The 18,023-nt window shown below is 36.8% G+C and overlaps 1 pseudogene; it reads left to right on the plus strand.

Moving 5' to 3' along the window:
* The first annotated feature begins 413 nt into the window (after positions 1-413).
* LOC139742674 (mediator of RNA polymerase II transcription subunit 12-like protein) overlaps positions 414-18,023 on the plus strand; it is an 82,316-nt pseudogene continuing 64,706 nt past the window's right edge.

Consider the following 18,023-nt stretch of genomic DNA (forward strand, 5'->3'; position numbering starts at 1 on the left):
AGACGCTCAATTTGTCTACCTATCTGTTGGAATTTTGTAGATATGACTTTCTCTAAAGGGGAATTTCAGGCCATATAAGTAAGTTTGATAAGAAAGAGTAAAGAGTAAAAGCTTACAAGCACAACAGTGAAAACTTGATCAAAATTGGATAAGAATTAGGAGAGTTATGACATTGTGGAAATTTGCTAATTTCTGCAAAACAATTCTGGTGTTGTTGATATGAATATGCAAATGAGTGAGCTGATGATGTCATCACCTCACAATTTCTATTGATCATGTACACACACACACAAAAAAAAAAATGGCCAAATTCAGTTTTAATGTCCATGTGGTCAACTTTTGTTACATCATTTAACTCATTAAACATGCTATTGTTTCTCTTTTTGTTTTTCTTTCCATCTCCCACAGGATGAGCTCACAACAGTCAATGTCAAGCAGGGCTTCCCAAATATACCCCCTGTCTCACACGAGGTAAGAATTTTAAAGGTGTAGTATATTTCAAGCTTGAATCTTAAAGACAAGGCAAAGTGTGGAAAGTTCTGAAATGTGTTTGGACTGTTGTCCATATTCTACTTCTGTCATTGCATTTTTTTATTTTTGCTGTTCAGTTCATGAAAACACTTCATGCATATTTTTGGCTCACCTGAGCCAAAGGCTCAAGTGAGTTATTCCGATCGCTCTTCGTCCGTTGTGCATCATGCGTAAACTTTTTACATTTTCATCTTCTTCTTAAAAACCCCTTGATGGATTTTTACCAAACTTGCTACATGTAGCATCCTTAGGGGAATAGGATCTCAACTTGTTCAAATGGGAGCCATGCTCCCCTTGAGGGCCCCCAGGGGTGCCCACCCCCCTCCAAATTAAAGAATCTTTAAAACAAACAAACAAACAAACAAATTATAGAACCAGAAGTGATAGAGCTGAGTTGATCCTATAAATTAGTACATTGGTGACTGTAGTTTCCAGTTTGTTCATGGTTGATCCAGGGGTGCCCCCCCCCCCCCCCCCTTGGAGTGGAGTACGTTGGGGGTCCAAACTGGGGCCTAAATTGTAAATTTTCATCTTTTTTGATTACCCGTGATGGATATTCATGAAACTTTGCAGACCATAGCATTCCTAGGGGAATAGGATCTCAATTTGTTCAAATACATGTGTAGGCAGCATGCTCCCCAGGGGGCCCCCAAGGAGGACCCCCCCCCCCCTCCCGGAATCTTTAAAAAGTCTTCTCTAGAACCAGAAGTGATAGAGCTATTCAGTTAATACTATACTGTAGTTTCAGAGTCTGCAAGAATGTGTGGAAGTTGAACTTGCGATACTTGGGTGAGCGCAAGACCCCTGGGTCTCTTGTTTAACAGAGAGAGAAACTGTGACAACTACAAAGCAAAGTGCTGTGAATATGTATATGATGCTCTTAGTGCACAGTTTAGGAGGTACTGTAACCTAGAGAAAAAGTCATTTAAAAATCAAAGTAATGAACAAAGACCCAACCCATTGGTTGTTATTACCTCCCAGTCAATATACAGCTGAACTTACAATTATTACCAGAGCATCATCCAGACATTGGAAGTAAAAAAAAGAAAAAGAAAAAAAAAAAAGAGAGCAAACCATTAAGATAATAAATTTGATATTGCGGTCATTAGGAAATGTAGAAACTATGTTCGAGTACCCGCATCTCATGTATGTACAGGTCAGTATCATATTACAATAGTAAGCTTAAACAGGTAGATTCAAAGTTGTCTATAAATGCAATTCCATTATAAACATGAACATGAAATGCTAGTTGCCTGAAATGAGAAGTACTAGTAGCAGACGTCTTGAATTTGTTGCCGACATAAGAAATTTAAGACCACTCCATAAACGGGTCTGCAGTGCTGCTTAATGTTGAAAACACGATCTATGTGTAATCTTGTCCATAATGCCAGATCTGTTGGGACATACAGTTATATCTTTATGCGATGTGTGCATTCTGTTCTCTAAATGCCCTTGAAAATGTTAACTTACCATGAAATTAGTAAGAGATTGGATGCAGTGTTCAAAATACAACTGCTTCATACATTGCTTGAAATGTGAATTCTTCACATGCGCAACTTATCATCTTAAACTTATTTTTTTCCTTTATGCAAGTGCATCAGGAATGCTTCAGATTTTTTCTGTTTTTTTTTTTGCTTCTTTGTATCTTATATCTTGTGACAGAAAGAGAATCAAGAAAATTCAGTAACCATGGTGTACAATGAAGTGATAGAATGCAATGGATCATTCAAGTGACTAGATTTTTTGGGAATGAAATGCATTTTTGCTTTTGCTTTGTACAAACACTCTACAAGTGTTTAGCATTACTCTATTGTAGTAGTACCCCAGTATATTAATGTAATAGTTCTGGGCAATTCTCTTATTTATTTGGAAAAAAAAGTTTTTCTGGAGATTTGGAGTCAAATATCCTGATAACAAAGGTTGTTCGGCTTAAGAATGTGGTCAACTTTTTAGATTTGTAAGGCTCGAGTTCCAAAATTTCACTGTGGACCATGTGATAATGTTGAAAGGCAGATATAGTATCGATGGATTTCCTCAAAGATATGAAACTAATGTCACTTGAGATATCACTTGGCTGATCATATACACGGCAAACTGGAATGAAAATCAGTGTGATAATCATTAATGCAAAATACCAAAACCTCACATTTTTAGTGAAGTACATTTATCTTCATAGTATGTCGGGTGGGAAATGTAGAAGCAGCTTTGATTATTCACCATTTAATGGTTCCTCTTCTATGACTGTTCATTTTATGGAAGATCTAGCCAATTGTTGGGTCATTCTCATTTTTTTTTTTGGTTCTTTTGTTCTTTTCTTTCTCATCCGTGCAGTATGCAAGTGCTAAGGACAGCAACATCTACAAGAACAAGGTATAGTATGCTACCCGTGGAAAGAATTGACAGTTCATAGAAAATGAAAGTTATTCTTGTGATGACTTCCAAGGAAGAGTGACCATTACTGTACAGGGCTTATTCTTATGAATGGGCTGTAAAGTTGTGATTGGCGAGTATTCAACCGATGTACTTCAGTACATTACCAGTAGGCAAACTGTAAACTGTGATTCAAAACAGATGAGCCCTTGGTTTGTCTTTTTACTTGAAGTACTTGTACCATTGCAAACATAATGTAGTACCATGTGATAACAACGTTTATCATTTAACTAAAAATCCACCAACTTGACTTGACTTGACACTAACATTTTCATTTATTGATTTGTTTGTTTGTTTGGGTTTTTTTTTCTTGGGTAGCCTTTTGAGGCCACCAAAATCATCAAATTTCATTTTCAGGTGGCTCCAAATATTAAATAAAAATTGAAGAAAACTATATAATTTGATATAGTATAAAAATGATAAAATGAACTGTCATAAACATGTGAAGATTGGTATGTACAGTTGAGGGCTTCAGATGCCACATAATGTGACAAAGTTCACTTTATATTCTAGCATATTCAACACTGAAGTGAGGCATAAACATGATTTTCCATGGCACCACACATTCATGAAATGAATTTGATATGGAGTGTACCTAGTACTATTATTGGATAGATGAAATTTGGTGGAATTTGGCTGTAGAACAGACTGAGTGTGACCATGAAGGTGAATGGCCATCTGGCAACCCTGGCTGCAGCAGCTACGTGTTGTAGCTGAAATGTATGCAGTTATCAAGCACTGAGCTGTGAGATATGAATAATATCCATTGCACCTTGCTAGTTTAAATATGAGCCACAAAGACAGCTAGTAGAGATGCAGTGTGTATTCTATTTAAGTTTAGCTTGCAAGCTGTATCCTGTCAGCTTATCATATTTTCAGGCGATTTCGACAGTATCATCTAGCACTAACAGATTATGTAAGAATATATAAATAATCTTTTACGCTAGTCACTTGGAGGATCACCTGGGAGATTCACTTACCTGTAGGAATCAAATGTGGAACACCTCAGAAGACTTTTTTTTTCACACTGGCGAATGTGCTCACTGTTGATTTTCTTTTGCTTGCTCTTCTGTAGACATATAGAATGTTTGTTTCGCTAGACCTTGGTATACTGGCCTCTTGCTGTTGCCCCCCCCCCCCCCCCAAAAAAAAAAAAAAAAAAAAAAAGGAAAAAAGAAGTGTTTTTACAACAGGGAAACAGAGTTTGACCTCTGACATTTAGTTGGAATTTTACCCAGTAGTTTAACCGCAATGCCCTTTGCGCTACAACTTCACCCAGAACACCCTATTGAAGCTCCAGGGAGTTTACCAGGGATAGTTCAAGGGTTAAACTTCTGCGAAGTCAACTGATAATTTACTGGGATCTGACCCACGAAAACCTTTCATACTACAAACCCTCGTGGGTTCACCTGGGTGCACCCTGATGAAATTTGCTAACATTTGGCATTAAAGTGTGAAAGGGATTTAAGGTATAAATCCTTGCAGTTATGATATGGAAAAATCCATTTTTATTTTGTCATAATTTCAAGATTTAATGAGAAAAATGGGCAAGGCTCTCTGCTCTGAGGTTGTGTGGGAAAAATTGACCGAACAGTAGCATTCATAAATATTAGAAGATCTTCAGTGGTACAAATTGTATGCATGGACAAAAGTGCATCATCAATTAAGCTTCAGTGAGGAAAGTTGTCAACCACATGATATGAGTGCAGGTTTTTTTTTCCACAGTTAAAGTCACAGTGTAGTTGAAGTCGCACTTTAGAAGACTATGTCACCTCATTTTCATATCCCATTATAGAGAGCAGAGTGGCAGGATATTACATTCGTGGTAGTTTGATTGGTCATATTTTGATTGCAATACAGGAACAGTGAACTTCATAAAGCGTAGGAGTGAACTTTCTGAATTGTAACTTTTATGTTGCCATCACTATGAAATGCTGTTGTGAATGTTGCTAAATGATGATTATTTGTCTTGTTCCAGGGGTGTAAAGAGGCCTTTAAACACAAAAGGATGTTGCTTTTGGCTAGCATGATATTCTTAATTAAAGGACAAGTTCACCTTCATAAACATAAGGATTGAGAGAATGTAGCAATATTAGTAGAACACATCATTGAAAGTTTGAGGAAAATCGGACAATCCGTTCAAAAGTTATGAATTTTTGAAGTTTTTGTGCAGTAACCGCTGGATGAGAAGACTACTGCAGTGTGTGAAAAACTTAGATGTCACATGCGTACAACAATATAAGGAAAATATAAAGAGAATTTCACAAAATTTCATCTTATGAAAAAAGTACACATTCCCCCGACTCGTTACCGACAAATGTTATGGGTAATATTATTCCCCCTGCCTTTAGAAAGAGGCAAGTCAAGTGCTCTTTTATTATGCGAAAAAAGTGAAAATATGTTGAATTTTCTTTATATTTTCTTTATACTGTTGTACGCATATGACTCACAAGCTGTAGTAGTCTCCTCATCCAGCGGTTCCAAAACAGAAATTTTAAAAATTCATAACTTTTGCATCGATTGTCCAATTTTCCTCAAACTTTCACTGATGTGTTCTACTAATATTGTTGCATTCTCTCAATCCTTATGTTTATGAAGGTGAACTTGTCCTTTAAGTGATTCTAGTACCAGTTTGTCCCAGGTAATGTGCAACACTACAGGAAAAGATTGCTCATATCATTCTATTGTAGTAAATGTATACAGTATACAGTATATGGACAATGTACACCTAGAAATTTGCACACAGTAAGTGTAGATTTTGTGATGCTGTTTCACATATTGTCGTCTGTAAAGCCTGAAAAGGCAAAGACTCCAAAAGTTTCTGCAGTTGCACACACTCATACTACCCTTGACTGTTCCATTCCTACGAAACTATGCCCTGAATTCACATGCACATGTCGGCGTACATTCATTATTTGATAACTGTCTGCAGAGGGATGCATGATTTGTCATGCACATTTACACAGACAAATTTGCATAATCCAAGGATTATGAGATTTAAACCAAATTCAAATTTAGTATTCATTTTTCATCCTTGGCCAATTTCAGTACACTTTACTTGTATTTTTTTGACAAAGAGTGTGTTTTGTTTTTGTTTTTGTTTTTATTTTTTATTTTTTACATAATTTGACATCTACAGTGATCTTTACATGATCATGGTACTACTTTTGTGATAATTTCACAGTGTATTACCATTGTCTCAATAGTTCAGAGGAACACAAATTCTCTAAAGTCAAAACCACAAAGTATGATACTAAGCATTCTGGACAAATGCCTACTTTCTGTGAGGGGATAAAAAAACAACCAGTGTTCTCATGCCTAATGCATGATTTACACATTCATTGAAAACTTTGTTCGCAGAGCATATAATCAATGTTTCATTAGCTCATCACTCATGTGCACAATGTAAGTACAGTGAACTTAAGCTGATAATAGGTACCAGGTATTGTGACCTTCACTATGTATTGACAAGGAGACATCAGGCCCCCCAATTTTTCCAAATCCAATTTACGTAAATACTGAATGGGCGTGCAACACTATTTGGCTCTGAAATTCTCGCTATTCATTTGTGAACATAATACTTCAACAGCATTTTAATAAACAGTACTATGTACATTTTGTATTTAAACTTGCATGAAATCGAGGCCATAGCTACTGCATTTGTACTCTGTTTCCTTTTTCAAAAGACAAATTAATGCATTGGCAATATTTTTTTAATCGTTTACAACTCTGCAGTATCATCCTCTACCTGAAGTGCAATGTCTGCTATGTAGCAAGCCAGTAGCAAGTCAAAAAAATATCCAAAGCTGACAATATACATTGTATGTACCAAATTTGGTTTAAATAGATATATATAACAAGTCTGCCTTGCTAGTACTGGAGAAAAAAAAAACACATAAAAATAGAATTATAATGGGCAGCCCATTCTTAAGTGCGAGCTTGATGTACAAAGAGCACTGCACTAATTTGTTATTCTTGAAGAATATGATTTGTACATATTATATGCACACATATAAGTATGAACTCAATGGATTATTCCTTGTTTCTGACCGATGTTTATAGTGTCAGTCTTTAATACCAAGTGCATTTGGTAGCCTAGAAGAATAATAACATGCCAACTATATTCCCCTTATTCTGGCTTCAAATTTGTTGAAATAATTACACCATGGATATGCATGCAAGTTGAGATTGATTTTCTATTGCCTGCAGCAGACATCTATATCTACAGTAATATTGTTTACACCATGAGTAAATGAGTAAATTTGATTACTTTCTCCGGATAGTAAAACTGAGCAAAGCAAAACAAAGTGCATTTGATAAATTCTTTAGTTCAACAAGTTATGTTTTGATCAGATTCTGTCAATATTCAAGTATTTGGAACACGTACTGTATAATATGAAAAGCATCAATCATCTTGAAAAGAGTTTTTTCCAACTGTTAGAAGACTTTCTTTTTCTTTCAAATTGGTAGAATTTATCTTGATCTCACGAATTGCACGTTTGTGGTGTGAATGTTGCTGTTGAGTTGATCTGCAGATGGTGATTTTAAGAGCTCAGATAGAAACCGCCATATGTACAAATGTATCTACTGTTAAAGAACTCTTTTCAAATTTGCCTCATCTTTATGGTTCAAAGGGCACAGTTTGTCTCCATGCTCACTGAATTTGACTAGAGTGTAGGCAGTAAAGATTTTCTTCTTTTTTTTTTTTGACAAACCCAGCGGTTTTGTGGAAAACCTGCTGTATTCATTGTAGTTTTACCCTCCACAGTCTTTTTCACAGTATGCAATGCACAAGACGGGCAATAATGTACTCACCATTTACAGTGTATCCACATTACATTAAACGTGGAGGCACATTCGACTTGAGTCTGGTACGAACAGTAGTATGTTGCCTTCTTTCTCAAGGCAAGCTTTGCTGTTTTTGTTCACTGGTATCCCAGATTCTAAACTATTTTGTTCCCCCCCCCCAAAAAAAAAAAGGATAACCTTTTGATTCTATCTGATATTACTAAAATTTGGGGTAGTGTTGTGGTATATTTTGTGGCTTCTATTTCAACTAGTACCGTATTCTTTTGGATTTTAGAGAATATCAAACCTACTTTTAGTTTACTCCAGAGGTATTGCTGTCTCTCCCAGTAATACTGTTTCTTAAAGGGATCGTACAGTTCTGGTTGAGACCTAATTTCAGGTTTCTAACATTTTTAGGTGAGATAATGAGAAATCTCATATGAAATATGAAAGAGCATGCAATTTTATGAGGAATTCATCGTTTATTTGATAAAAATTGGTTTTAAAATGGCTGAGATATCCAAAAAAGAACAATTCTCATAAAGTGTGGGACCCACACTTTGTAACGATCGCTTTGTTTTACTTTGTTTTTGGATGTTTCAGTTATTCCAAACCCGATTTTCATCAAATAAACTTTGAAATCCTCTTAAAATGGTATGCTCTGTGCTATATCATTAGTGTTTTCTTGGTATCTTGCAAAAATTCGAAAGCCTATTTCTCATCTCAACCAAAACTGTACTATCCCGTTACCCCCTTGAGGATGAGTTCTGAGTATACTCGGGCAGGAGTCTATGGGAAATGCGTGTTGTAGCAAAATCAAACCGTCCTCAACGGGTTACAGGTCAAGTTCACCTTCATATTCATAAGGATTGAGAGAATGCAGCAACATACATGTAGTAGAACACATCAGTCAAAGTTTGAGGACAATCCGTTCAGAAGTGATGAATTTTTAAATTTCAGTGCCACCATCGCTGGATGAGAAGACTACATGTACATGTACTATGTACACCCATACAGAGCTCTTGTGATGTCACATGCATAGAATAGTATAACAAAATATAAAGAAAATTCAACATATTTTCACTTCATTTGCATAATAAAAGAGCATTTGACTTGAACCTTTCAGAAGGCAGAGGGAATAGCATTACCCTTCATTAGTTACAAGTTGAAGGAATGTGTAACTCATTTTCTCAAAACATGAAATTTTGTGGAATTCTCTTTACAAGTTTATTTTCCTTAAATCGTTCTGTGCATATGACATCATACACTGTAGAAGTCTTTTCATCCAGCAGTGAAAAAAAACAACAACAACACACTAATGTGTTATGTGTGAAAAGTGTATGACTATAATGCATCTAGACAGAAATATTATGAACATTGCCCTTCTACTTAAACTACAATTTTTTCCTGTATTTTCCAGATACAGTAAATTCAAAACACAAGCAAGAATCTACTGTCTAATAATGTTTCAATGCTGGAAACATTCATCTGGTATTCTGTACTCCTTCACACTCCCTCACCTTTATCTACCCCCCCCCCCCCCTTCGTTGCGTTGCTAGGATACATTTATAGTACAGATATGTCACTGCCAGTTTGTACTGTGTGGGAGAAACACACACACAAAAATGATCAGCGCTGAAGTAGGGCATGTCACAGCAATCATCATATTGCGCAGAAATAAGCAATCATACCATAATTCATGCATACTGCATGCTCAGTCAGATGTATGTGGTACTTGAACATCGTCAGATGGCATTGCGGCCGATAGAGCACATCGTTAAGACTCCCAGCGGTGCTTGGTGGCACAATGTCATTCTTTTTAAGGGTAGTAACGCACAGTTGTGATCAATCATTTCTACCTTTTATACCATTTTGTCTAGCCCTGGAATGGCAGTCATGAGGTTTGATGGAAAAAGATATGAAAATGATTTTTTTTTTTAAACCATTGTCTTTCTCTTTCTTAATACTTTTTTGGCCTTTTTCTTCTAATAGTACAACATATTTTATAGATAGCTATTTGATTTAGGAGGTGTGTAATAAAACTTGCTTTACAAAGCACACACTTTTAAGGCTGTTATGTGAAAAAATGCTGTATCATAGGTATACACACAACTCCAAGCTGTAATACCATGTAGTAAAGGCTTGGAACTTTTCTTTTCTATTCTTTTTTTTTTTTTTTTTTTTTTGCTTGTATGCATTTTTACAATCATAAATTCTCTTATGTTTTTTTTTTAATAAAATGTAGGTATATTTATATGAAGGAGGTTGTGAGGCATTTTGCACCTCAAAAGATAGTAAAAACGGCGTGCAATGAATACATAACATGGACATTATTTCACTTAAAGGACAAGTCCACCTTCATATACATAAGGATTGAGAGAATGCAGCAATATTAGTAGAACACATCCGTGCAATTTTTAGGAAAATTGGTCAATCCGTTCAAAAGTTACGAATATTTTAAGTATCTGCACAGTCACTGCTGGAAGAAAAGACTACTACAGTGTATGATGTCAGATGCCTACAACTATTTAAGGAAAATAAAAAGGGAATTTCACAAAACTTTACTTTTTGAATAAAGTGCACATTTCTTCGACTTGCTACTGACGTATGTTAAGGGTAATATTATTCCCCCTGCCTTCTGAAAGAGAGAAGTCGAGTGTTCTTTTGTTATGCGAGAAAATGGAAATATGTTGAATTTTTAAAATTCTTTCTTTATATCGTGGTACTCATATGACATCACAAGCTATAGTAGTCGTTTCATCCAGCCGTGACTGAGCAGAAATTTCAAAAATTCATAACTTTTTAACGGATTGTCCGATTTTGCTCAAACTCTCACTGATGTGTTCTACTAATATTGCTGCATTCACTCAACCCACATGTCTATGAAAGTGAACTTGTCCTTTAATAAGGAATGCATGCTAAGAAATCCAGAAAGCATTCCATACCCTGTGGTGCATTTCATTTACCCATGTAGAATGTCATAAGTGGTTAACAGTGAAATGCCTTTTTGTCATGAGTGAGCAAAACTAGTTGTCACCTTATAGTTCCTTGTCACCAGACTTCCATGGGTGTATGCAAGGGGGGGTCGGGAGGGTCGTACGACCCCCCCAAATTTTCAAGAGGTCCACTTTTTGTAAAAGACATTTTTTTTTGAGGGCTTTTTACTCTATATAGGCCTACAACAGGAAAAAAAAAGTGACCAGGTGGTGTTCCAGCACATTGTCAAAAACCTCGTAAATTTCGTAACTTAGTTTTAGTATGCCATAATTTACCTTATTTCTAAGCTGCACTGCCATGCCGAAAAAGTCACTTTTGTATGCACCAAATTGCCCCATTTTAAGATATAGAATTCAAAAACTCCCTATCGTGGAAGGGGGGACACCCCCCTCCCACTCCCTCCCCCCGCTCGGTCGCTCCGCTCCCTCGCAAAGGTAAAGGTCCAAAAATTTTGGTTACGACCCCGCCAGAAAAAATCCTGGATACACCCCTGACTTCTTCACCATTATTAAAACTCTAGGATTTGTCAATATTTTGATTCCTCAATACAATAGGAAACAAAGTTCTACACATTAGTGATGACAAAGATTATTGATATCAGAACAGTATAATCTCTTTCATAGCCAAAGGAAAACAATCACTTTTATGCCCCTAACAAAGGCAGTTTGAAGGGGGTACTACTAAGTATTAAAATGGACATGTGGTTGGACAGGTGTTCAGTCGGTCTGTTGCAAATGCTGTGGATCAACTTCTTCTCAAGTACAATCCAAGTGAATCAATCAAAATTTTGCGCAAATGTTGAACTCAATGTGAAGTTGTGCAAGACACATTTTTCCTCAGTGGGGGAAAGTGCATTGCCATGGTAACAGCACATTATGCCCTGAAAATCAGGTACAATTGTAGAGGGCTTGTGAAGTGAACTACTTTTCTAATTTTTATGCGATTCAAATGAAAGATTTGACAAATCTGTTGTTGTGCGAGACACATTTGTTTTCAGTAATGGAAAGTGCATTGCAATAGTAAAAGCACATTTATGGCCCCCAAATCAGGTCAAGATTTGCAGAGTAACATAATTCTCCAGACAGAGAAATTGGAATTTTTTATGAGAGAAGAGGTGAACACAAAATCATGCATAATGTCCTAAAAAGAACAGAATTTTGAAAAGAAGGAAGGTCAGGGAAAATGCAATGCAAAAGCAATGAAATGAGTGAGATGATTTAAGGTTCGTTCAGACGATAGTAAAATCTCTCTTTTTTTTTTTTTTTTTTTCCTTTCCTTTTTTTGAATGGTGGTTGTATCTTGATTTGAGCTATGGAACATCCAGATGCTCAAAAATATGAATCATTATTGCTCTTTTGATTAGAGTTTTAGAGGTACAGTTTCCTGGCCGGTCAATCATGCGCACTTATTAATGCAGCACAAGCAAACGGCATTTTACATTTTGGGTGGTCTTTGGGCGGAAGTACCGGTAAGTGTAAATTTGAGCTATTAAAGCTCTGCCTCCTCGGTCATGTTGTGGACGTCAAGTCTTTCAGACATGAATCAAGCAATTATCAAGATTTGAAACACCTTTTGAGAGTCAAAATTCCAGAATCATGGTTACAATGACTTGTTTTCAGACGATAGAGATATCTCGATTACAATCATGATTCTTGAAATAGCGATTACAGTCATGATAAACTTACCAATGATCTTTCATGGCTGACGTGTTAGCTGATTTTTGCTAATACCTAATGGCATGCGTTTCAAAGCAGAATAGATTTTTGAATTTGACTTCAACTCTTGTCAATTTTCCTAGTTGAAAATAGAAAGGTCAAGTGCCTTGTTTGTCTGAGGGCAGTCTACTTGAGTACATGTATTCTATTTTTTTTAATAGTTTGACAGGAAGCATTAGGTCCATTCCCATTTGAATGACCTTGGTATCAAATACCATGGTAGTCTGTCGGCACCATTTCCTAGTGGAGAGATACATGTACAATGTACCAGGATAATAGATACAGTGGCAATTCAGTTGGTACCATTCTCACTCTCAAAATACAGGGATTTTCTGGTAATCATTGCGCATGCGCACATCTTGTATTGGCATCAGACAGGAAATGTGTTAGGTCATGTGAAATTGACAATATGTACACCATTGTATGATTGGTGTTTTTTTACTGACAAATTTTACGCCCAAATCTTGCATGCATATTTCTTGCAAAGTTTGAATTAACCACCTTAAATGGCACAGTATTTTGCAATATATTTTGTGAAGTATTTGCATTCACATTACTTATGCGAAATACTGTGATATTTCAACATCAGTGTAAATGCACCTCTTGTGCTATCATCTAGATACAGGGTATCAGAATTCTCTAGGCACAGTGAACATGCAGTACAACGTCTGAGCAATGTACTTTTTATAGTGTGTGTTATGTACATTACACACACATGACTGTCACATAGGTTGTCATGAACCAGCCAGAATTGATTAGAGAGAGTGTTCAGAGTGTGTCAGTATATTGTAATAGGGGTATGCATGAAGAATTCAGTTTACGATAGCGTATTTACCTAATGAAGCAGGCTTTTGCTGCAGGTCATTCAGCTTCCAGTCACATTAAATGCAATCAGTGGGCACAGTCAGCAAGAAAGCATGAATTTGTTGAATTTTTTGATTGTTTTTCTTTTTCTTTTGTTTTGACATCAAGAAATATACTGTGTCAGCCACATACATTATATGTAGGGAACGCACCCGCACTATTTCAGGAATCAGGGTATGTACACTGTACAAGACAATGATGAGAATGGTTTGAATTCAGGAGCTACAGAACGAGGGGGGGGGGGGGATAAGTGATACCATTGACCAGCAGCCCCCCCCCCCCCCTTTAATAAGAGTTCTGCGTCCCCTGAAATTCACAGTAAGAACCACAGTGCTCAACAGAAGCAGCAATTACTAAGAAGTAACGTTACCGTAGGGATTTTCCCCACCTTGGAGATTTGATGCATTAAATCAATATATTGACATGTTGGTAATTCTACTGCCCATAAATGTTAAAGGAAGGCCGCAGTAATTTTCGAGGAACAAAGTGGTCACATAATTGGAAGATTTAGGTACTCCTCAGGTCTGTGTACTACACTGTATATTCAAAATGCTCTTGTTCATTTTATCATTTTTCATAAAATTTGTTGTGTATTTGTATCAAATGATATTGACTGCTTTTAGATTCAATGTTTGTTTGTTTGTTTTTTATTTCCCACTCCTGTCTGCAGTTTGGTGTGTATTTCAGTGCAATAGTGGCCGAGAAGCAGAAGCTGAACACATTCCAGGATACAGGAAAAAAGAGACAACCCATCTCAAAGGATAACTTCTCCCTGGTAAGAAAAACTGATCTCATATTTGAACAAAAAGTTCTCCTTGCCTATCTCTGTCTGCCTCTGTGTGTGTGTGTGTGTGTGTGTGTGTGTGTGTGTGTCTGTCTGTCTGTCTGTCTGTCTTTCTTTCTCTTTCTCTTTCTTTCTTTGAATGTCTGTTTTTAACTTGGACTTTTCATTTTTTTTTTTAAAAAGGTGAATGTGTTTGGGTGTTCCACTGGTAGGTTTGGAAGATGATGGCATTGTTGATAATGCGGGCTTGAGTCATGCTGATGATAATGATGAGAAGACTCCATAGCCAGATGTGGAGGAGAATCACTTTTACTATTGTGTTAGCAATTCCATCTATCATTTCAACGTAGTGGAGATGATTACGACCAGAATTTGTGATATCAGGAGCACAGTGATGATAATAATGATGCTTACAGTGACATACAGTGTACCTGTTGCGGTATTATTTTTTATTTGGCAGTACTGATAGTAATGCGGCTGATGAAAATGAAATAATGAATTGTTTGGCCACTGGGCATAATCCTTCAAGCTGAGTGCTTTGCAAATTGTTCAAGGTTTGTTGTTCTTTTTCTTTTCTTTAAAGATAAAAAGAGTAATGAAAGTCTTACCAGTTCTGACTCAGGAGTGAGGATTAATGAGGAATTCCAGTCCAGCAATAAGTAACTCTAATGAGAAAGAGCCAAATATTACAAGAGTTCAGGGTTCTCGCCAGCGCGGAAGCCTTCGCTAATGCTCAATACAACACAGATAAATCGCCGCTAAAATGCCACTAAATGCGACATTTTCACGGAGATGTAATGAACGTTGTGAGGGGTATATTCTCACAGAAACAATGCAGAAACTCCATACCTTTTGTTAGCGGCAGTTCCTAAATAATAAATGAAAGAGAAGTAGGTGCCGATGGTGAAGGTTCCGATTTCTTTTAGGCCTTTCTTGTTTCACTGTTGCAATAATTAGCCGTCTCTGCATCGCAACAACGCGCGCCGTGTTGCTTTCTCGGCGTCTGCTCGACCACGTGGTAGGCTTACTGCATGCAGATGCGCGAGAAGCGATCGAGAACTTTCGGGACATCGTTGCACTTTCCTTTCTGGGTATACTGCGGTAGTTTGGTCGTGACATCAAAGAGATATCATACAAAAATGTAATGATGGTCATTATTCCGAAGGTTTGTTTAATCATAAAATGAAACAATTCATTACTGAGTACTTCAAAGGTTTGTAATCAAAAACAACAACAACACCAAAGGTCGGTACTACAGATGAATGTTCAAAATAAAACTGATTTCGTTCGAAGATTAACAAGCATTTTTTCTTTATTATTTTCCGATCAACGAACCTTCAGAAAGGAATCTATCATCTATCATCGTTATTGTTTCGGAATAACAAACCTTCAGAATAAGAAAACACCGTTTTGGGGCCGTTGTTGTATTCCGAAATTATACTGGCAGAACATTCGAAATAACAAAATTGATTTCGTTTGGATAAACGAATATTTTCTCCTTTATCATTTTTCTATTAACGATCATTCAAAATTAAGAATGTAGAGTATTATTTTGCCATTATTCTTTCGGAGTAACGAACCCTCAGGGTAAGAAAACTGTAACTGTTTTCATTTCTTCTTTATCGTTTTCCGATTAACGATCGTTCAGAATAAAGAATCTTCAGTATTTTATCGTTATTCTTTCGCAGTAACGAACCTTCAGAGTAAAAGAAAACTAACCGTTTTGGGGCCGTCGTTTTGTTCTGGAATTTCACTGACATAAACGTTCGAAATAACAAAACTGATTTCGTTGTGAAATGAAAGGACATTTTTTTTTTTTAATCATTTTTGGATTAACGAACCTTCAGAATATTAAAGGAATCTAGCATTATTTTATCATTAATCTGTCGGTGTAACGAACCCTCAGAGTAAGAAAACTGCAACTGTTTTTGGGCAGTAATTGTTTTATTCCAAATTTCACTGGCAAAACGTTCGAAATAACAAAACTGATTTCGTTGTGAAATGAACGGACATTTTTTCTTAATCATTTTTTGATTAACGAACCTTCAGAATAAGGAATCTAGCCTTATTTTATCATTAATCTGTCGGAGTAACGAACCCTCAGAGTATTAAAGAAAACTGCAACTGTTTTTGGGCAGTCGTTTTATTCCAAAATTTCACTGGCAAAACGTTCGAAATGACGCACTGATTTCGTTTTGAAATTTACGGACATTTTTCTTTATTCAATCTTCGGTTAACGAACCTTCAGAATAAAGAATCTACAATTTATTATTTTATCATTACTACTTCTGTCGGAATAACAGACCCTTAGAGAACGAAAACACGCTGTTTTGTGCCGTCGTTTTATTCCGAAATTTCACTGGCAGAATGTTCGAAATAACAAAACTGATTTCGTTGTGAAATGAACGGACATTTTTTCTTAATCATTTTTTGGATTAACGAACCTTCAGAATGAAGAATCTAGCATCATTTCATCATTAATCTGTCGGAGTAACGAAAAAAAATGAACCTTGGTGGTGATAACTGATGCTGGTGTAGAGAAAAACAAAGACAGCTCGCTCAAAAGATGCTTCCTTCTTTCAGTTTATTTTCTCCCCAGTCATTCCTATCGTTCTCCTTCCATGAACCCCTGCCATGCACTGACGATGAACAAAACAAAATGTTACCGATGCTGCAATGAAAAAAAAAGAAAGAAACACATCCTCGACGCAAATTATCTACACTTTTCAAGTCTAACAAATTGATGTTCGTAATGAAGAATAAAAAAAAAAACCACGACCACAAGCAGTGGGGAAACTTGATATCATGGCTTGTGGAAATTTCCACGAAATTTCCACGAAAGCCAGGTGTCAGATAGAGGCATGCCGCGTGTACATAGCATGTAAACCAACTGGGAACATTGATGAATGATCATCATTTATTCTCTGCCCATGAAGGCCCCCTAACCCACCTTTTAACAAACCAAGCCAGAAGCACGTGGAGTATTACGTACGTTGAACTTGAAAGACCATCATGACAGAATTACTATAAATTTCGGCCCGGAAAAGGAAAATGGAATATTCGCGAATGACGTTGACAAATCCATGGAAATTGAAAAGAACAAAATGGAACGCATGGCTTTTTAGATTTTTAAAAAACAACAAAAAAACCACTGAAACTACCAAAACCAAAATAACAATTTGCATTTGCTTACTCCATCATACGTCCTTTTTTTCTTTTCTTTTTTTTTTAACGAAAGATGGAGTTAATTTTCTCTCTGCGGCAATGCTTTGAACGCATCTAATTTTGCGTCATTGCCGATGGCCAGCCTCCTAAAGAATTGATACGAATCCTTTCAAATATACGAAACAAAGTCTAAAAATCCTTGATCCTGGCGGTGAATTCCGGTGGTATTATAAATCCTGCTCACTATCAACATTTAATCATCTGTTCCTTGCGCCATTTTACCAACCAACTGTTCCTGAAAATTTCATTCTAATCTGTTCCCAAATTTTGACTTATTTTGCGAATAGAGAGACAGACAGGCAGACAAACTAACAAACAAACCAAAGCAGCCAAAAAAAAAAAAAACCAACCTTTGGCGGAGGGGGGCATGCATTTCATATCGTTTGCTTTTGCGAAACCCGACAACAAGCGTGACAACAAGCGAGCACGTGTCAGCCTTCCTCAGCCTCCTTCGGCCTCCGACCCTCTCTTTCCGTCCTCTCTCTCCCTCTCACACTACACTGTACCGTTGTACATGCAGGCGGCTGTCAGTGGCCGGCTGGGTGCGACTAGGGAGGTGAACCTCCTTTGTGCATGTGTGTGTGGATCCCAAATCAGAGCGCATGTGAGTGAGCAAGTGTGTGATGTAGTGTGTATCAGCTAGCACGTCGCTCTGTTGAGCCGCGTTGTTGTGATCGGTGCGGTGATTG

This window comes from Diadema antillarum, unplaced genomic scaffold, assembly GCF_040938485.1.
Source record: "Diadema antillarum isolate AM-2024a unplaced genomic scaffold, OU_Dant_1.0 seq00001013_RagTag, whole genome shotgun sequence".
In the NCBI taxonomy this organism is placed as follows: domain Eukaryota; kingdom Metazoa; phylum Echinodermata; class Echinoidea; order Diadematoida; family Diadematidae; genus Diadema; species Diadema antillarum.